General features: G+C 40.5%; 1 protein-coding gene and 2 pseudogenes across 1 annotated transcript in view; 2 read left to right on the forward strand and 1 right to left on the reverse strand.

The window, feature by feature from the left end:
* Tmem232 (transmembrane protein 232) overlaps positions 1-22543 on the forward strand; it is a 237768-nt gene that overhangs the window by 116168 nt on the left and 99057 nt on the right. The window lies entirely within an intron of this gene.
* Positions 8977-11260, reverse strand: LOC119820780 (annotated as a pseudogene).
* Positions 16209-21665, forward strand: LOC119820657 (annotated as a pseudogene).

Genomic DNA, 22543 nt, shown 5'->3' on the forward strand with positions numbered 1-22543 from the left:
TCCCATTGTGGGTTTATACTATGGGCTATGATTTGCATTGTTAAATATTTCTGTAAAGTTTTATTCAAAACAGAAAGACTTTATTTATTCTTCAACCCAGCTCATTTAAAGAATATATTATATATATTATATATATATTTGCTATTAATTTTGACAATATCACAGAGAACTCATATGTATTCATTTTTAAAACAATTCTCTTTTATTGTTTTAGATTTTAGTTGAGCAGGATATTTGCAGAAGACTGATGATGCTTAGATTGTACTTTAAACTTTTATACCTTATACACCCGATTATTTTAATATTGCATTTGCCATTTCTCCGTAGTTTAGAAATTATTCTTGATCAGCTTTATTTTGCATCATTTTCCTGTGTGCTCTGAATCTTTTATTTCTTGCCTGATCTGAATACAGTGAATAAATTTAGCTGGTCTAAATCACTGCTGATAATGTATCTATAAATTTAGTTTTAATTATGCATTTTATTCCCATTACTGCAAATGACTTTCCTTAAGTATTTATCTTTATTTATTACTTGACTAAAATATTATTGATTTTTAAATGTCTACTGAATATTTTACAAATACTGCCTCACTTCCACAAATACAAAGTATTTGAATGTCTATAGGCTTACGGATTGAAAATTGTTTTCTTTTGTGTTCTTTACTAGTATTTGAACTTATATATAGTACTCTAAATAAGTTCATTGCTAAATATTTCATCACTGTTCTTAATATAGTCTTTTCTTGATATTTAGCCTCTTTAGTTGTTTCTCATGTGTTTTAGGCTGTGATGTTTTGTAGAGTAATTGGCAGAGACTTAGTAAATTCCCTTGGAGATTGGTTTTCTAGCTACACAGTTTTACCACGTACAAAGGTTAGCTTTTCTTTCTTAGTTCTTACACTTTTGCCTTCTTTCCTTTCTCTTACATGCATATTGTTTCAGCATCTCTCTGAAAATAAACTAGCACCCTGAGTGTAAACCTTTCTTTCTCCCTATTTCTACTCAAATTTTTTCTTTGTTTTTAATGTTACTTGTGATGCTGTCTTTAAGATTGTATTTTTCCACACTGATTAAGTTGTATTTGTAAAAATCTGTTTGTCCTGTTTATTTAAGTAGCGTTGGTGGGATAGAAAAGGACCTGTTGTGCAAGGAGTCAGAAAAAGTTATCTACCTACCTACCCATCCATCCATCCATCCATCCATCCATCCATCCATCCATCCATCCACTTACCTACCTATATATATATACATATATGTATATATATACATACCTATGTGTATATATATATGCACATATATAAAATCTGTATCTATCTAACAGAATAGTTAAGTAACAAACTGTCACACAAAGCAAAATGCATAATACTAAAATGACAAACAAATGAGAGAAATCTAGCCATTATAAATGCATATACACTCAATATTAGAACTCCTAAATATATGAAACAAATATTGATGAACCTGATAACAGAAAAAGACAAAAACACAATAATAATGGATATTTTGATATCCAACATTCGGTAATGGACAGAAGAACCCAATAGGTCAATAACAAAAGATTGGGTTTGAATAATACTTGATCAAATATATCCTACAGATACATAAATAACACTGCCCCAACAGTAGTATAACTTAATTTCTTTTCAAGTGCCATTGACACTTTTTTGAGTTAATCATATTAGGTCACAAATAATCTTTAAAAAAAAATCTAAGAAGTTTACAAAAATACCAAGTGCCCCCCACAACCAACATAGTGAATCTAAAAGCCAAAGTACACATATTTTACGTTTTCTAAAAGTTTGGGAATTAACACACACACACTTTTGAGCCAAAATTTAAATGCTTCAAAATATAAAAAAAATGGGATTAATGCTTAGATGGAAATAAAATGAAAATACAACATACTGCAGGTTAGAAATAGAGCTGGGGGAAGAGAAGTTCAGGGAAGCCACAGGGCTAGAAAGGTTGAGAAGAGGGGGCTGGGGTGAGCAGAACAGAGAGGAGCAGTAGGGGCCCAGTGACCCTGGCCAGGATGCCAGCATGAACTTTGGTATGCTAATAGGCACCTCAGCCATCTGTCCTCAGTTTCTTGGGGACCAGACAGGAAGTAAAGATGATAAGTTTCTCTGTTGCTTCAGCACAAGTGAGCACTCTGATTTCAGTGTGGAAATCTAGAAACACACTTGCGAGGGACAATTGGGAACCTCCATGCTAAAGGATCCTTTGCTGTGGGTAATGTTTTGACAGATAGTTCCCCTTTTATTTTTAGCACAAAAATTGGAGACAGAATCGTGGTTTTGGCTTATAATTTATTCAAAATTGTTGTCTTTTATACACTTGTAAGCACATATTTTTATTTCAGTGATTTATAGAACTCCTTTCTCACGTGAGGAGGGGAGGTATGGGTGGAGGGGAGGGGAGGGAAGGGGGAGAAGGAGGGGAGGGAAGGGGGAGGAGGAGGGGAGGGAGGGGGGAGGAGGAGGGAAGGAGATGGAAATTTTTAAATATTAAAAAAAATAAACCATGAGAAAAAAAAAAAAAGGAAATTGATTATTTTGGTTCTGTGTGTTAAACTGGGAGTGGCGGTGGTACTTCTAAGTTAGTGGAACATGTCCGTGCCAGTGTTTGTATTTCTTGCTTTGTTTGCCCCTTAGCATTCTTTTTAAAATGGAAAAATATTATTATGGCTCTTTGCTGTTTCATACAAGCTGCAACTAGGAACCAAGGCACATAATGCTTCCACTTGAAAGCACAGCGTTTTCCCTTTTCTCTCCTTGTCAATAAAAGTATCTGAAGTTTACCTTAAGGCTGAACATTTATAACCCCCAAAACCAAGTGAAAAAAAGTTTTCATTTCCTGTTTGTGTTTGAGTTTCTAAAATGCACATCTTCTGAGCTCACACCTTGAACCTGGAAATTCATTATATTTCCATATAAATAAAAGAGTAGGAGAACATTAAAACTTTATCGCTAATAATGCTTAGCTGCTCAAAGCTTTGTTTGAAGACTTCATTTATTAGCAAGCAAACAGAAAGACCAAATCGACGATTGTCCCATTAAAGCAAATTTTACTTAATATTGGCCAGGACAGTGGGCACTGGCTAGGTTCATACCCAGGATTCCCAGAGAATGTTCTATTTGGTTAGTCAGGCGCTTATAAAGGAAAAGCCCACAAGATTACATACTTCCCACCTTCGTCCAGTCGGAAGCAAGCATACATCCTGCCGTACTTCCTGCCGACTCACCTCCCACCTATGACCTCATGCCTACTTGTGGTCAAGCATATCCTGTGCAGTTGGGGCAACCAACCTTGTTCACCTATGTGAAAACATGCGGCTTGTTATTTTACATGAGAAATAGCCCACAACCTTTCAGGAAGTTATCCATCCTTGGACAAGTGGGGCTTACAGGTTAGGGGCACTTTTATTTTATAGATCTCTTCAGTATAGTAATTTAAACTTAAAATATAACTTTAGCCTTTGTAATGAGATCAGGCTGATGGAGAGAATATAGATTGCCAGTTTCTGCTGCCGTTTGTGCAGATGTTGCAAACCTTCTTGCATGGCTGAATGATCAAAGACAAACCTAATTTCTCCTTTGAAGACTCCTTCGTAAAGGTATCCTGTTCTACAGTGTCATTTAACCAATAGTGAGAAGGTAGAAAGGTAAGTTCTGCATTTCATCTACACGAGTGTCCAGTGTGAAAATTTACTATAGGAGGGGGAAAAAAGATTTAAATGGAAGACCTAGAGCAAAAGGAGTATCATGTTCTCTTTTTATCCCACTGATAAAAATGTAGAGTTCTGTAGGTGCAATTGGTTGTATTTGGACTTGGATTTCAGGAATAAACATGGCCTCATTGCTGTTCCAATTTTTGGTAAACATGAAAACGTTTTTTTGGTGCATAAATAATGTTCTTAGTTTCTAAATCACTGTATGGTCAAGGCTGGTCGCATGAGCTAACATCATCCTCTCCCCTCAGCTTTCTGGTGCTGGGATGTGAATATGTACCACCATACCCATCTAGTGGTCAAACCATCTGAAGTTTGGTATTGGCCGCATAAGGAATGTTGGAAATGTCAGAAATGCAGAGTCTTGAGTCTTTCAGACATGCCCATTTCCATGGTAAAAGGGGACCATTTACACTTTTGGGAGATTCAGTTTAAAAGAACCTTCATCAAGGGAGAGACCCTTAAGTCTTTTCTTTAGTCCTTGGTAGCCAGCTGCTAGATGATTGAAGATAAATTCTGTTTCCCACTGGACACTCGTGGCTTTGTTAGAATATTGCTGTGTCAAGCGTTCTCTTGGGTGTGTTTTCCTCCAACGAGGACACTGGGACTTAGGAATCTGATTAGTCCAGAGACCAGACGGATGTCCGTGGTCTGTGCTGCAGCTGGAAACCACGTGGAGTTCACGATCTGTGCAGCTGGAAACCACGTGGAGTTCATGATCTGTGCAGCTGGAAACCACGTGGAGTTCACGATCTGTGCAGCTGGAAACCACGTGGAGTTCACGATCTGTGCAGCTGCAGACTTTGCAGACTTCTATGGACAAGGAAGTTTCTTTTGAGATGGTATCGATGACTGCAGACTCATAACTGAGAACGAGAGACATTGACAGCTTCTCTGGCAAGCCCCCACTCCAAAGAAAATCCAGACAGGAGCCCATTGTAGAGAGTCCTTAAAAATTGGGATAAAGATGCTAAAGCGTAGCTCTTCGCAGTTGGTGGATGCTGATGGGGGTTGGAGGGAAGGACTTAGTTTTCTTTAAGGGACTGGGCCACTGGCAGTTCGACCAGGCCCCAATGAGTATATGGGCAACACAAATTGTATTTGGTGGATTTTTATTTGGTGGGGGGAAGTACAAGGGTGGGAGGATGGACCTGGGAAGAGTGGAAATCTAGTGTGATTGGGGTGCGTTGTATGAAAATTGCAAACAATTAATAAAAATACTATGTTGGGGAAAATGTCATTCACCGTAGAGTTTGGATTAAAATGCAGACATTTTGACTCCTGTCCACCTTGCTCTTTTTCTTCTCCTTCCTGGGGATGTCATTTGTTTTCAAAGACTTGAGCAATTGTTAGAAAGTTTGTATTGAACCCATAATAAATGAAGCCCTTTTGTAGGTTTGTTTTCAGTTTCTGCCTTTTGCTTTTGAAAGCATTATGTTGTCTAGGATGCATATCTTTAGTAGGTTCTGAACCTCTCTAGTTTATTAATAGGGAGTTTATGCCAAGCAGGAAGCACTTTCTAATTACCATGACTTTTCCAAAGCCAATGGGAAAAACAATATATGTATAGAGAGTTAAAAAGAGTCCTAAGGATTGAATTGGTCTTTTATTTGGTATATTCTGGGCTTGATTCTACTTCTGGGGCTCCTAAACAAATTCCTTCAGATAAAGCTGTTTATTTATGTTTCATGCAGGGAACAAGGCAAGAGACACACTTTGTTTTGCTCTTGGTTGACTTGTAATATTTGTGCACAGTGAGTGTGACAGCTGTTGGTTGCTCTTGGTTGACTTGTAATATTTGTGCACAGTGAGTGTGACAGCCAGACCGAGGCAGCAATTCTCTTGCCACAGCTTCCTGTCTGGAACTAAGGGGTCGCTTCTCTTTTTAAGTGTTCTTAAAAACGCCACAGGTGATTATAAACTGTCATCATCCCCTTGTGCTGAGGACTGTCAAAACTCTTTCCTTCTGTCTGCCTTTGTTTGGGTGTCCATTAGGCAAGTTCCCTTCACCCTTCTCCTATGTTTTCTCACCTTAAATCACCACCATTCTGCACCCAGACAAAATAAAGTCAGTTTGACACAATGTATGTATCCCTTCTCATTCATCCATTTCCTTGCGAATGAGCTCATTCTTCATGGTAAAATCATCTTCTACTGTACAGAGGCCCCCCCCTTCTTTTATCATCCATTCATGTGTGAACACCCGAGTTGATGCTATATCTTTGATAATGTGAATAGTACGGTAAGCACATGCATGGAGATATATCATTGGTATGCTGACTTCGCATTTTGGATTCACATCTGGAAGTGATAGAGTTGGATCTGACCGTACATCTGTTCTTAAGTGTTTGAAGCACTTCCACACTGTTCTCCATGGCTGTAACATCTGCATTTCTACAAATGGTAAATGAGTTTGCTTTTCTCCACACCCGTGTCAGAACTTAGTATTCTTTTTCTTCATGACAGCTACTGTAGTATAGTAAGATGACATCTTATATGGATTTGCTTCAATTTCCCCATGGCTAATACACCATGTGTGTTTAGAAACCTGTTGTCCATTTGAGTCTCATCTCCTGCACAGTGTCTATTCAGGTTATCAGTACATTTTAGTTAGATTGCTTACTTCTTTGTGAAAAAGTTTTTAGTCCTTTCTGTAGTTCTAAACATTAATACCTTATCAGGTGAATAGTCTATGAATATCCTTGTGGTGATATCTTGTTTGTACAAATAAAGCTTGCCTGAAGACCAGAGGGCAGAGCTAGCCACTAGCTAACCATAGAGGTCTGGAGGTCTGTGCAGACAGACAGGAAGTGGTATGACTGGGTGGAGAGAGGAAGTGATAAGGCAGGAGGAGACAGGAGCTCAGTCTCTTTTTGGCTGGGAATTTGAGTAGGGTAAGGGGTTGTGATTTGCTCCTTTGTTTCTCTCATCTCTCAGCATTTCCCCTTATATTCGGCTCTGGGCTTTTACTATTAAGACCTCTTAGAACTAGTGCTACAATTTCCTGCTTCTGTCTTCTGATCGCTGCCCTTGACACATGCATGCTGCATGTGCGTATTTGTAGACCAAACACTCATACACAGAAAATGCATAAATATTTAAAGAGTGATTACTGAAAACTTGAAAAATGTTTATGGTCACACATATCAGTTCTGTTTTCTGGCAGCTTCCTTCTGAGTGATGCCAGTCAGCTAACATCTCTAAGCCTTGGGAGTTTAGCCTATAAAAGAGCTGAATATGATTCAGCCAGGTTCTTCTGAAGAGAAGAATGTACGTAAAGTGCCCAGACATGTTAGTTCCTTATCTTCTTGTTCAATCATTAGATTTTCTTAAATATTTATTTTCTTCATAAAGTTAATTTATACTAAGACTTGATAAAGAGTAAATAAAAATTTTTTATGTTTTTACCTGTATTTTTTTCAAGATACCACCTGCTAGGAACCTCCAGAGAACACACAGTGTTATGATTGTTTTTAAAAATATATTATTGCATATATTAATATTTAATATATTTCTTCTTCTTGCTTATAATGTTTAACATATTTCTTCTTCTCTTGCTTGTATCAGTTAGAAAGCAGTTTCTGTCCAGTTTTCATGACATCATATGTGCATGTATGTGTATGCTTCACAGCTGCATTAGATAGGCGTCTCTATAGGAACAGGACCAATAGACTACATGCTTATTATAAAAGGCAACTCAGTAGCATGACTTGCATGCTAAGGGCTGGGCAGTTCAACGACTGATGTCTGTATCCTGGAGAGGCTGAAAACTCTAAATCCATGGAACCAAATGCTTCAACAGTTCCAGCCTGTCACTGAAAACATGGAAGATTCATGAAGAGTTACTTGTTTTCAGTCTACTGTGGAGCTGAAGAATCTAGAAGCTGGTGCCAGCAGAGGATGGAAACATCATCATCATCACCATCGTCATCATCATCACCATCATCACCGTCATCATCGTCATCATCGTCACCATCGTCATCATCGTCATCATCGTCATCATCGTCATCATCATCATCATCATCATCATCATCATCATCATCAGCAGCAGCAGCAGCAGCAGTAGCAGCAGCAGCAGCAGCAGCATCAGGAGCAGGAGGATAAAATACACTCCCAGAAGCCAATGCAGACAAACAAGCAGCATGGCTTTTTGCGCCAACCTCTATACCCGAGCCATGTACTGATAGGAACGTACACACTGATAGGGGCTCTTCCACGTTCAGGTAGTCCCTTCTGGAAATGTTCACTGACCCACCCAGGCACATTCTCTTAGTCTATCCCAGATCCAACCAAATGAATCAATAGTAACCACTGTGGTTATGCTGAGCGGACTTATGAAGGAAAAGTAAAGTGGAGATGTCACTACTAGTCACCATTGTGGCTTGCAGTCATTATCTGGAGAAAAATAAAGAGCATGCAATGGCTCTTCAGGGGAGGGGTTTTTACATCTTTATCCCCCATGAAATATTTGATTAATAAGAAACCAATTACTACTTTATATTAATCTTTCAAAAAGTTAAAACTTCTGGAGATTTGGAGTACAAATAATTCTTCAACATACCCCCCCCCCTTTTTTTAGCCCCTCTTTGGATACATCCCTGTAACTAGGATCTGGAGTCAGGTCATAGTTCTAGTTTCATCTTTTTGCTGAAGTTTTCGTATTTTTTCTCTTGTGGAGGCCAGAAGAGGGCACCAAATCTCCTGGAGCTGGAGCTGCAGGTGCCTGAGAGCCACCCAACAGGACTGCTGAAAGCTGAACCCTGGGTTATCTGTAAGAGCAGCGTGTGTGCTGAACCCCTGAGCCGTTTCTCTAGTCTATGAATGTTCCCTTTTATCTATGCCTCACACACTTGTCTTCAGACTTACTGCATACAGCCACCTTCCCCGGTCTGAGGTGATAGGCCATTGTGGTTTGGACTGTTGGCTTGATTAGTAATGTTGAAGATCTGTCCATACACATGTTGGTCATTTGAATGACTTCTTAGAAAAATGTCCTTAGATTGTCCTTGCCAATAATCAAGTTATATGTGGATTTTAAATAAAAAAATGTTTTGTTGTTGGATTGTATGAGTACATATTTTGGACAGTAACCCTTTACTTTTTTGTTCATTTTTTAGATTATAATTTCTTTTCTTTTGTTGTTGCCTACAATACTTATTGAAGTTATACAAAAGAATCCCCAAAAGTGAAAATATACATTATTTATAAAACCACTTTCCCTTGGGAGAAAGGTTCTGTTCCCTCTTAACATGCAGTGCCTTCAGCTGTAGCTGCAGACTCCACAGTCCCCTCTGCTGTTGCCGGGCTCTTAGCCTGATTCTCAGCCTCAAACTCCATGTTTTCTGAAACTTCGGGTTCGCTGGGGGACAGTATCCCTACTGCCTCCATTTGGTTCTGGCGCTTGCCTGGCTTTCTTTGCATCATCTTTCTTGGGCTCTCTTGCTCTGGTTTCCTCTTCTTTCTGACAAGATGGGAAATATTAATTTGATGAGGAAGTACCGTCTGTTGGTTTTCTACTGGCAATCATAGAGACTGAGGTGCCTGCTCCACCAGTAGTGAAACCTGACAAAGAACTCTACCCGAGGAGATTTCAAGGCCAGTTCAGCTCCATTCCCACTGCACTGAGACTCCTTTGCATCTTCTATCTTTTCTCTAATTTCAGGTAGCAGTTCTTTCTGCTCCTCAACTCCTTTCTCATCTTCATCTGCTCACTTAGTTCAGCCGTTCTCTTCTCAATGATTTCAATAGACCTGCCAAACTGTGCCACTGCCTCATCATACTGAGAGTCGTAACCGTGGACCAAACCCAACTGGTAGTGAGCCTCTGCAAGGAGATGATCATGGGCTTCCAAATATTGTTCCTGGAGGCTCAGACAAGCCTGGAACTCCTCCACAGCTTGGCTATAATTCTCAGATTCAACACTGACTTCTCCCAGTTTAAGATGGGTTTGTGCAGCATAAAGCTGGGCTTCTTTTGTTTCTTGCCTTTTACAAATGATCTTTGCTAAATCCAGCACATCCCAGACAAGCTCTAGGTTCCCAATCTCCTCCTCTTTGCTTTCTTAAAGAGACTTGTTTTCAAGAACTGATTCATTTGTGTTTCCTTCAGCCTTGTCATTTTCTTTGTCCTCTTTCTCTGAGCCTCAGTATCTTCACCCTCTTTAATCTGTTCGTCTCTCTCTTGTGTCTCTTCATTAGCAGCTATCTTAAATTTGTCTTCAGGTGCCTTCTCCGTGGCCCTTTGGGCCACCTTGGTCTCAGCCCCATCTCCAGCTGCCTCAGACTCTTCTACAGGTAGCATAGCTTCCTCCTGTTCAGGAACCAGCTCTGCCTTGACCTCCTCTACACTTGAACCATCTTTAGTCTCTGTCAGTCTTTCTGCAGGAGTCTGCGGTTCCCTAGGAGTCTGATCTCCTGTGGCTGATGGCCCATCAACTGAACCATTGTTGAGAAGAACTATAATCTCCTGCCCTGACTTCTCAGAGACTTCTGACCCAGCCTCTGCAGCCACCGCTGGTGACACTTCATCATCTTGCCCTGACAGTTGCTCAAGAACAGCCTTTCCCAGTTCACTCTCAGAGGCAGACACCTGATCCTTTAGTTCCTCCCCACCCACGTCCACCAATTTGACTGTGGCATCTACTGTTTCAGCTTCTCCCTTCGTGGCAATGCCCAGCTTTTCTGGAGCCCCAACAGGCCGATCTTCTGAAGTTTCTTTTGGCTTTTTTTTCTATGCTTATTATCTCTTCTCCTTCTCCCGATGCACCATTTCTCCGCATTCTTTATTTTTAACATAAGCCTCAGAAACTGATTTTCCTTCCTCAGCACACAATGATGCCTGCTCTGTCTTCCCAGAAGCAACCTCAGCTTCCTTCAGTGCTGGTATTGCTGCTTCTTTTGCCTCTCCAGAGGATTCAGTTAACTGCTCTGAAGTCGATTCAACTTTTCCCTGAAGCTTCTCTGCAGGCTCACTTATATCCAAATCTTCTCTTCCACCCTTCTCCATCTCACTTTTTTGCTCTGTGCCACTTTCAGGCTTTGGCAGAGACTTGCCTTTGCCTTTTTGGCTTCTTCTTCTCCCATGGCATCGTAAACCTGTTCTCTCAACTCTTCCCTTGCTTCCTCAGATCCATTATCATTATTTTCAACCAAAGCCTCATCTTCTGTCTTTTCTTCTTCCTTCCTGCATGCACTCCTCCCGAGGCATTCCCCAACACTCCATTCTCCATTCTGGCCAACCCCAAAAATGACTTCCCATAAAAAGAGAAGGCTTCTCCACATTCATTAGCTGTTTCTCCATACTTCTTACCTAAAAGACTAGCTGCTTCCTGGAATGCATTAACCGCCAATGGAATGGTCCCCATTACCAGATGTTTCTGCTCTAATCCCAACATTTTCTTAGCTTCACTATCCATATCCAGACTCTCCATTTTATCTGCAGAGGCAGAAAGAGGTGGGGCTTCTTCAATTTTGTCAGAAGAAACCAGCTCCCCAGCGATGGCAGCAGTGGCTGTAGACTCTGTGGCCATCGTTCCCCTGAGGTGGTGAGCAGTGGGCAGAATACAGCCTGTGAAGAGAACAGAGCATTCAGGAGAGCAAAGATTTACTCAGGTACAGAAAATGGCATATTGGTGAGATTATAATTTCATTACAACATTTATCTCCTCTGTTTTCCTCCTCCAAGCCTCCCACAACTCCCTCCCGACTCTCCTTCAAATTTATGTTCTCTCTTTCATTACTGCATGCATATGTATTTGTATGTATGTATAGTTTCTTAAATATAACCTGTTGAATCCATATAATGTTACTTGTATGCATATTTCAAAGGCTGACGTTTGGGCACTGGATGAACTATTGGTGTGTTCTTTCCTGGAAGGGCACCTCAACTAGTCCCAGCTTTCCTCACTTGTCTATGGTTCTTTGTGTAAGATGCTAATTCTTTATTATACGTATAGTTTTCTACCACCATTTGGGTTGACTTTTTTATGCTTTTTGTTTGCTATATAGTTTTGCAGATTTATGTATTCCCACTTCTTTATTTTATTCTGTTAATATGGAAGAACCATGAGGTAAAATCCAGTGGCCAGTAATTGAAAACATGCTTCATTTGTCTATTTCCACCATACGTCTCAGCATTACCCACAATCTTGTCTTGAAGGTGACCCTCCCCGTCTTTGCTATAGATACTATTCTCCCCTGTTTCCATTGCCAGAATAGAGCCTTGATCTCATCAGGAGCTTCTGTTTTGCATCAGTGGGACCTTGCTGTAGCTTTAGTTCCCCCTTTTTAGCACCAATATTTGCCTTCAAAACAACCATGAACTCACCATTAAAGGTGGCATGGCATGTAGAATTTTCAGCATGACATAGGTACTAAAACTATATCAGTGAGATAGAAAATGTTGAATATTTCAAATACAGATGAACTGGAATCAAAATGACAACCTTATGGGACAAAAAAATTATGCAACAGAAAACAAAATCTACATGCTTTGTTTTGTGTTTCATTTTTCATATGCTCTTTGGTCTGTCAAAGAAAAGGGCAGTATTCAGCTTGTTGTAAAATGTTTTTACAGTAGTTGACAAGCATTTATTACCTGCTTGGTTAGAATGAAAGCTTGGGTATGACATTAATCACATTTTTACAATTGTTCTGCTTTCTGAGCTCTCAGAAAACATGGAGCTAACAATTTACATGACTTAATCTTTTCCTCTTTTAAATGCTTGATAGAGTCATGTATTTAATATGAGCATGAACTGAGTGAGCACCTGTCACCTCTCAGGGTAAACGAGACTCACAGCTAACCTAGCTTTACCGCCGAAGACACTTTCTACAGATTTAAATGGAAAGCAGAAAACAGACCATAAGTTGTATTCCTTCACAAACAAATAACTGAACACCTCTGTATGTAGGCATTGTGTGAGGTACCCCACAATAAAGAGATGTAAGGTGCCACAGAACAAAGAAAAAATAAGCCACAGCCTGAGATATGTCTGCTAGCTTCTCATCTAGACCAGCATTTGTGTTTCCAGCATATCTTCCCAGTAGAATTCATCCAAACGCTGTGCACTCAAATAGCTTACTTTGTGCATACTTCTTCAATTGTCATTTGCTGGATACCCTGGATAAAATATATAATAACATAGCTATATTTCTTTCCCAGGGGATTTTAAAATTAAGTTTATAAGATAGATATTGATTAAAACCAGATGTGTAAAACCAAACATATATGTTCAATATCTGTAATAATGAGTGTGAAGAACTGGAGTTTATGGTACGATTGTGATGTTCCAGAGGGATGGGTGTGTTTATGAAGGCACAGGAAAGCATTCACTGGGGTGGTGAGGGGAGTTTTAGGATGCAGTTAGAATGCCAAGCAGAGGAAAGAGAATAGGGAAGTTCCAATGTTGAAAAGGGCAATAAAACAAATAAGGCAAGAAATGATAATGTTGATTCATGCATCACTGGGTAAAGAGGTTCAAGAAGTGGTCAGGATTTCCAGTTTCATCTTAGGACAAATACTTAATGTGTTTTATGTGGTTGAGTGATGGGTTTGTGTGTGTGTGTGTGTGAGAGAGAGAGAGAAAGAGAGAGAGAGAGAGAGAGAGAGAGAGAGAGAGAGAGAGAGAGAGAGAGAGAGAGAGAGAGAGAAAGAGAGAGGTCAGTTCAACAGGGACTTCAGTCAAAGATGGGATGGAAGACAGCGAGGTGTGATTGGGGCGAAGACGTAAGTTTGCTTTGGAACATGCTGAAGGTGGTGTTTTTACATTCTCTCAGCAGAAGTGTCAAGTGGGCAGTGAGTTTCGCAGTTCTGCAGCTCAGGAAGAAGTGTAGGCTGTGAAAGAAGGCGGTGACTGAAGGCATGGGAGGAAGGAATGTTGCCTTGGCAAGAAGCCTCGAGTAGGATGGAGAGCAGGGTAGGGAGGACTTTGAGGAATGCTACCTTTCAGTGTCTGGAGGAAGGGAAATGATATAACATGGTAAAAAAAAAAACACCCTAGAAAGAGCCAAGGGACTGGGAGAAAAAAGATCCATGGAAACTTATAAAAATCTGCAGGAAAAAGCGTAGAAGCCCTTGATATCCTTAAACCGTAGTGCTGCTTTTAAAAAAATATCCAAGACTGTCCAGGAAGTGACAGAATCTTTGTCTTTCAACACTTCTGGGCAGCACATTCTGTTCAGTGAGTGCAGGAGGCATCATGGAGTCATTCAAATAGCAGGTGTATAGAAGCTGCATGTCTGTGTAATGAAAAGATTTACACAGTGAAAATATTGAGAGGGAAGCAGGTAGACTAATTGCAGATCTTCACTACTCCCTAAACTTCTCTAAATCCATCCCCCAGTCTCATCCACAGGTCTGCATCCACCACCTGCTGAGGCCACACTTGTCCCCCTGTCCCCATCTCCACTGGACCACACAGATCTTCCCTTCCAAACTTCCCTCTTTTCTGCCATTGCTCTGTCCCATCTCCCCACCTCAGAGGCACTCCCTGGGATCCACAGGCTAGTGAAGCAGGGTAAATACAGATCTGTCCATCTTTATCCATATCTCCAAATCCAATCCCCTAGTCTCATTCCCAGCTGCACTCTCTCTTCATTCTCTGCTCCCAGTCTCAGGGGACTAAGCAGATCCTGATGGAACACCCTGCGTTCTGAGGGTGAAATCCATCAGAGATTCTACCTCCTAGCCCATTCCCCTTCCTAAGTGTCAGCTCTCAGTACCTAAAAATACATTTTACCTTGAATACCCAATGGCCACACCTATCAGAATGCCAGAAAAATTTCCCTCCAGGCACCACACAACCAACATACTTTCTTAAGAACTAGAGAGGACAACAGAAACCACAGAGCAAAACATTCCCCCAACAAAGATAGGGCCAGATATTAAGACCTAGAATTACAATCTTTCCAAACCTAGGTACTTAGATGCAAGTGTGAAAACAATAAATAACAGTCAGGACAATATGTCTCTACTAGCGTCCAGAAACCCTACCACAACAGGCCCTGAGTATTCCAACATGATAAAGCACAAGAAAAAGACCTTAAAATAGACTTTATGAATATTATAGACATCCTTAAAGAGGAAATTAATAAATCCCTTAAAGAAATATATGAAAACACAAAGAAGTAGTATGAAATGAATAAAACAGTTCAAGACCTGAATGTAGAAATAGAATCTATAAAGAAAACTTGAACTGAGGGAAATTAGAAATAAAAAATTTAGGAACTTGAACAGGAACCTCAGTGGGCAAGCCTCACCAACAGATAGAAGAGGAACTCAGGCACTGAAGACATGCTAGAAAAAAAATGGATGCCTTAGTCAAAGAAAACATTAAATCCAAAAGACTCCAGGAATAAAACATCCAGGAAATCCAGGACACTGTGAAAAGATCAAATGTAAGAATAATAGAAATATAGGAAGGAGAAGAAACTAATGTCAAAGACACAGAAAATATCTTCAACAGAATCATAGAAAAAAACTTTCCCTAACTCAAAGAAAGGATATGACTATCAAGGTTACAAGAAGCATTCAGCATACCAAATAGACTGATGCATTAATGGAAATCCCCTTAACACATAATAATAAAAACACTAAATGCACAGAACAAAGAAATAATATATACTATATATATATGCATATATAATAACATATAAAGGATGACCTATTAGAATAACATTTGATTTTTCAATGGAGATTATAAAAGCCAGAAGGGCTTGGACAGATGCTCTATAAACTCTAAGAGGCCACAGATGCCACCCCAACTATACCCAGTAAAACTTTCAAGCACAATAAATGTAGACAATAGGATATCACATGATATAAACTAAATTTAATCTCTGTATTTCCGCTGTGCAGTCTGAGGTAGTTGATGTGTGAGGACTGGGTGCCTGTGGAAAGGAACCACATGGTATGATCTGAGGAAACCAGAGGAAGACAGCAGAAGCCGAGCTTCTGCTGCACTACACAGACTTACAGGTACTTGAATGTCAACCCAAGTTGGAGGGAGGGCTGCTTGTTCTTCCCAGCCACCCGGCTAGCTTAGACCTGAAATAATCACACAGAAACTGTATTAATTAAATCACTGCTTGGCCCATTAGCTCTAGCTTCTTATTGGCTAACTCTTACATATGAATTTAACCCATTTCTATTAATCTGTGTATCACCATGTGGCAGTGGCTTACCATCAAAGTTTTGGCATTGACTCTGGCTGTGACTCCATGGCATCTCTCTGCCTTTCTTCTCCCAGCTTTCAGTCCAGTTCCCACCCTCCCCCACCTAAGTTCTGCCCTATCAACAGGCCAAGGCAGTTTTTCAATTCATTAACCAATAAAAACAGCACATAGACAGAAGGACCTCCCACATCAGAATGTCCTAGGTCAAATACATAGAACTGGAAAACATCTCATTGGAAGAGGTTGTTGAACTAGAAAATGAGGAAAAATGGACCACACCCCAGGCAGAGAAATTCATGTTCCATGATGACTGGATCAGCTCAGTCAAAGGGGCAGAAGAATAGACCCTATTTGGTTCTTATGATAAGACTTTTCAGATCTGATCCTTTGAAGGAAAGTCAATAATGACCATTGTGGGACATACAAATGTTGTGAAAGATGTGACTTGGGTGAAAAAGGACAGCTTGTCCTGGTTACTAGTGAGTGCCCCAGTGGACCAGACTGTTCTCTTATAGGACCAGAAGTCATGTTGGGGTTGTGGAGTCTATAGCATGGGTAGCTCAGGAACTAAATCTTGCAGTGCCCCTTAGGATAAGATGCTGAAGATCTGGTTTGCAGTCACTGCAGATGAAGAAGATGAAATGGAAGAATCAACAAATCAGCCAAGAAAGAAACAGAAATCAGCAATTGGGGCTAACAAGGACTTCCTTGGTGACCTTCGCTGGCCACACAGAAACAATTTGCTCACTACTTTGGTCAGATGCTGAAGAAGTTTGCAGTGCATCTTGGGATCATGCAGTTAGAGTGTGGGACATTGAACATGGTGGTCTTAAGTCAACTTTGACAGGAAATAAAGTGTTTAATTGTAGTCCTCCTTCTCCTCTTTGTAAATGTTTGGCACTGGGAAGCACAGATAGTCATGTAAGACTGTCCCTGAGCTAATGATGGATCTTTGGCGTTGCTATCCTTCACCTCACCTACAGGCTGGGTAACATCAGTGGTCTCCTATCCATGAACATCAGCTGAATTCAGGCTCTTTAGATAACACTGTAAAACTGTGGGATACAAGAAGCTGTAAGGCTATGAAGAGACACCATGACCATGGCAACTCATAGAAAGAAAAGCATTTCATTGGGACTGGCTTACAGTTTCAGAGATTTGACTCTTTATCAGTATGGCAGGAAGCATGGTGGCATGCAGGCTGACTTGGTGCTGGAGAAGGCACTGGCAATTCTACATCCATTTGCAGGGAGCAGGAAAAGAGAGACACTGAGTGTGTTAGTCAGGGTTTCTGTCGCTGTGAAAAGACACCATGACCGTGGCAGCTCTTAGAAAGGAAAGCATTTAATTGAGGTGATGGCTTACAGTTTCAGCGGCTTAGTTCATTATCATGGTGGGGAGCATGGCAGCATGTAGGCAGACATGGTGCTGGCTACATCTTGGTCAGAAGACAACAGGAAATGGAAGAGACATCAAAGCCTGCCCCCTTAGGGACACACCTCCTTCAATAAGACCATACCTTCCAATAGCGCCACTCCCTGGGCTTATGGGGCCCAGTTACATTCAAATTACCACACTGGGCCTGCTTTGAGCTTTTGAAACCCCAAAGCCCACCCTGTAAAGAGACACTTCCTCCAACAAGGTCATACCTACTCCAACAAGGTCGCACCTCCTAATCCTTCTCAATTAGCACCACTCCCTAATGACCAACTATTCAAATATTCTTATTCAAACTACCTGATGTTTTCAGTAACTGGGACTTTCAACACTGGGGGTCAACCAAGAGCACAGCAACATCCTATAATATATTGGGAATCTCTTGTACATTCCTGACTGATGACTCAAAAGAGGGCTTTCATACCCAGTGTTGGGAGTTTTTTTTAGATTGTCCTTGGGTCATGGGGAGAGCATAGTCAGCCCAGATGGGAAATTTGTATTCGAAGTGTATGTGTATGTTTATTCACAAACCTATGTATGTTTTTGTAGTTTTAGGTAGTTAATATTATGATTCTTCATGACTTTTTCAAACATTCTTACTGTTATCTACCCCATCCCTTCTTAGTCTGTATTTATTTTCCTACATCTCCCTAACTAGAGCCCCCATTTTTCCCATTTCCCCTTTCAGATCCCATGTGCTCTGCTATTCCTGTCTCTATTGCTCTCCCATCCCTGTGATGGTCCCTTTTATTTCGCTGCTTTCTGTAGTTACTGCAGGCTATGGATGTGCATAGAAAGCTTTGGAGTCAGGAATCTCATATGAGAGAGAACATGTGATCTTTGTCTTTCTGGGTTACCTTACTCGGTACCTTACTTACTTACATAGTATGATCGTTTCTAGTTCCATTCATTCCAGGCAGGTTCATGATTCTCTCTCTCTCTCTCTCTCTCTCTCTCTCTCTCTCTCTCTCTCTCTCTCTCTCTCTCTCTCTCTCTTTCTCTCTCTCTCAGTCTCTCTCTCTCTCTCTCTTTCTCTCTCCCTCTTTCTCTCTCTCTCTCTCTCTCTCTCTCTCTCTCTCTCTCTCTCTCCTCTCTCTTCTTTCCTCCCTCCCTCCCTCCCCCTCCCTGCTGTAGAAATTCCTACAGCCAGTAGCCTTTAAGTTACCCGCCCACTTGGGCGTGGCCTCTTTTACTATTTATGCTGATGTAAAGCAGGCCCCTAGTCTATTTTTGGGCTGCAGGATTTGGTTGCTGTTCTCTGTTCCAGCAGAGGATATTGATTTATGAGTCTGTCCCTAAATAAATAACCCTCTATTAGTCTCAATTCTGAGCTAGTGTGGGATTTCTTTTAAGCGTCCTTCTTCACTTCCCTCCCTTTTTCTCTCTCCCTCCTCCCCCTGTCTCTCTGAGACAGTATCCTATTATATATCCCTGACTATCCTTACTCTGTAGATCAGGATGTTCATGAATGTTCATGAGCTAATAGAGACCCACCTACCTCACCCCTGAGTGCTGGGATTAAAGGCAGGCATTGCCACCCCTGGCCTGGTTTCATTTTTCTTTCCAGTTTAATAGTATTCTATTCTGTATCCATATAAGATTTGTTAATTATATGTGTCATTAAGAATATCAGTGAGTCCCATCTACTAATTGTTTCAGCAGACATGCCACAGATTCATGTAATTGAGGGAAATTGCTTTGTCCCATAGCTTTTTCAGTTCTAGTACTTCATGTCTTCCATTTCCATTTGAGAAAGGGGAACTCGGCGCTGAAATTAACCAGACCATGGCAAGGACTGTAGTCAAACCAGAGGCCTTAAGCCATGGTAGTGCATGCCCATGACCAGAAGAGGAGAAAGGGATGACTCGATCAGGAGATGGGTAGATGAGGTCATGAAAGTGTTAGAACCACATTTCACGTATGCCTCCCTTACCTCTAAGGTACACTGCTGCTACATGTCCAGAATTTCTGTGTGTACTACAGGTATGCCTTTCATTTCTAAGTTTAAATTCCTACATTTTAAATCCTCTTGATCTTTGTTTTTGTTTTCCTTCTCCTATGTTCTTTCTAAATGGATACATCTGTACCCAATGCTAATCGTGCCTTTGATCTTTAATAAATTGTCATATCCATTTATCATTCCGAACAGCTTCCACTTCCAGTGCCAAGACTGTCAGTGCAATATGAGATCAGTAATTGCTAAGCATCCATCATTTCTGAAGTGGTATGTCACTAAGTTCTTGGCAATCCACAATAGTTCACTAACCTGAGTCTTGTTGAGTCAGAATTAATGTCAAGTGTTTTTCTTTGTTTTTTTTTTTTAATGTAAAACTATTCAAAGGGAAAAAAAAGCCTACTTTAAGCATTGAAATTTTACTAAGCCGTTTATGTAAGCAAGCTGGTGTTGTCAGACATAATTCTAAGCACTCTGAGCCTGACTGGCTGACAAATCAACGACCTATTATGGTACTGTCATTAAGATGGAGCGATAGTGATAGGTGAGCCACGAGGGAACAGCCACATGGTAATTATTCTAGCTTCTCTTCTTTCTGGGCTAGAAATAGCTTGGGATGTAGCCAGCGGAGACCTGTTAAGAACCTCTTCCTAAAGGCCAGGCATTCATAAAATATATCTGCTATTCCCTCACAGAATGCGTTTTGGTCCCCTTCTAATAATGGGCACTTTCTACCAACCTATAAAATACAGGAGAAAAGGAACTTAAATGGTGGGGTTCAAGTTGCACCCAACTTTCAAAATAGAATTCTATTTGGCCTGGAGTAACAAGAGTGCTGAGTCAGTGAAGAAGCATATGCCATTACCTTGGTGGGTCAACTAGCCTTTCTCTGAGAACTTGAGGCCCTACTTCTGTGCTTTTTGTATTGGCGTTCTATGAGGTGGCCCCTGAGACACTCTAGTTGAGTGTGAGTTGATTTGCACAGGTTTAAGACTGCCCTTGTTTTGACTTGGAAAGGCAGAAGCAGAAGAAACAGTTGAATAACTGGGTTTCCGAAAGCTATTAGCAAATTCCCTTTTTAAAATTTTTAAATTTTTAAAATTGCTTTTAGAAGTACTTCCCAACCTGCATCCTTGCTGTTCCCAGTTACCACATCGCATTTGCTGTTGTGCAGAACTCTCAACACAGCTGGCTAAATAATCAACACAAGCTAAGCTTAGAACCTGAAGTAAGGGGGCTGTGACAAGTGCATGCATCAAAAGAGAGCCACATAAAAGAACTCTCAAGCTGCCTTTTACTTCTCTTGTTCAGTTCATGTACTGTCTATGGATCAGCCCAATGGAAAAACAGCAAAAATCTCTTAAGTTCTGGTGACTAGGTACTTGTTAATATTGCACCTAAGTCAAGATAGACTCAGGGAAGAGTTTTACTATAAATTTGCCCAATCCTCTCCCAGAAATCAGTAAGGATGGCCCCATAGTTCAGTTTTATTACTTGGTATGATATGTTCAGAGGATGATAAATTAATAAGCCCAAGACAATGGTCATTTGGCTGGAAGATACGATAGAAAAAAAATACAATTACTTTTTGAAAAGGATGTAAAGGCAGAACATTCTATTTTAGGAAAGACTATAGTTATATAAATGGAAGCACACAGAGTGCTCAGGGCATTTTAGTCTCTTTCTTTCCCATAGTTAAAGATTCTTGTAATCCACCAGACCCGAGAGGGCTTCCAATCTTCAGAAATTCAATTTGCTCAGTGTCCACATGTTCAGTGGCTGTGCAGGTCTCACTGTCAGTGAAACACCACGACCCTCACCTTTAATTGTAGCTGCATATATCCTGATGAATGAGAATTGGAAGAGGAGGACAGCTAATTTAGTCAATGTAGATTCAGACCCCTGACTTGAGCCATCTTATCTGGCTCTCTTCATCAGTAGCCACAGTGGGATAATTGTCGTGTTTTTCAATTAATGTCTGACAACTACCTACAACACTGCTTACGCAGTGGACACGCATTTAGATTTTTCTTTTTTTGGGGGGGGGAATTAGCTGATAAGGGGTAAAATTAACTCTAAAGGAATCTGTGTTTTTCACTAGGAACTTTCTCCTGAACCTCAAATACAATTTTATTTTTTTTTTAAAAATCTCTACCTTTAACAGTAACATGACGTGGCTGGGAAGTTGACCTAGCCATTAAATGTAAAAGCTTACATGCTGGGTGGGCATTGGTGGCCGTCTATAATTCCAGGTTTATATGACAGGCGGTTCCCGGAACAAGTCCGCTAAAGTTGCTATCCATATCCAGGAGCTCTCGTTTGATGGAGAGCCCCTGCCTCAAACAGTTTATCTAGAAGAGAATCACTGAGGAAGATTCTTGGCAACAACCTCAGGTTTTCACATGCATGCATCTTTATGTGCATGCGCACTTTCTTCAAAATGCATATAAGCATGCACACCACATGTACACACATAACAAAGAAAAGCAAAAAATAACCTGGGGTAACTTACTAAAAATATGCATAAATGTATATACATACAAGTGATAAAAGTTAAGAACTATAATACAAGGTTGGTAGGACAATTATTCAATTTAGTATTGGCTTTGATCTATAGTATACAATAGAAAGTGGTTTGTGTGACTGGAACCACAGAGGGGTGCTGTAACTATTGTTAGCCTTGCAAGCAAGCAGACAGTAAGGACTCACTGATAGTGAAACTAGCTCAAAACAATGAACCTGTATATTTATCATGAAGAAATGGAAGGAATTAGATGCTTAACTCTGGTTTTCCCATCCTGGCAGAAAGAGCTGTTAAATTATTTAGCCCCCTTCACCACTCGTATTTTCTCCCCTCAGCTCAAACTAAATTAAAAACATCTTGGCATAGTTTTGCATAAATATGAATGTGACGGTACCTATTGGCAGACAGCATGGATATGATGAACTTATTGTTCTTTTCTACTGGGTCAATAAACAGTTTAGGTTAGTCATGCTTGCCTGGTTCTTCGGCCACACTAACCACCGCAATTACTACAAAAGACTTCCTCTTGTATTGAAAGCTGGTAGTTAGTTCATCTCCACTCATGAGGAATCCACACAGCTAGGGCAGTAAAGAACTGTCTCCAGTTTCAAAGCCATTCCTAGAAGAGGTCCACAGGCATTGCCGGGTCCAGTGCGCTTCTTGTATTCAAGAGGAGTAGAATTTTGTAACACTAATTGAATTTACCAAGATAAGAAGCAGTAC

This window comes from Arvicola amphibius, chromosome 8, assembly GCF_903992535.2.
Source record: "Arvicola amphibius chromosome 8, mArvAmp1.2, whole genome shotgun sequence".
Lineage (NCBI taxonomy): Eukaryota > Metazoa > Chordata > Mammalia > Rodentia > Cricetidae > Arvicola > Arvicola amphibius.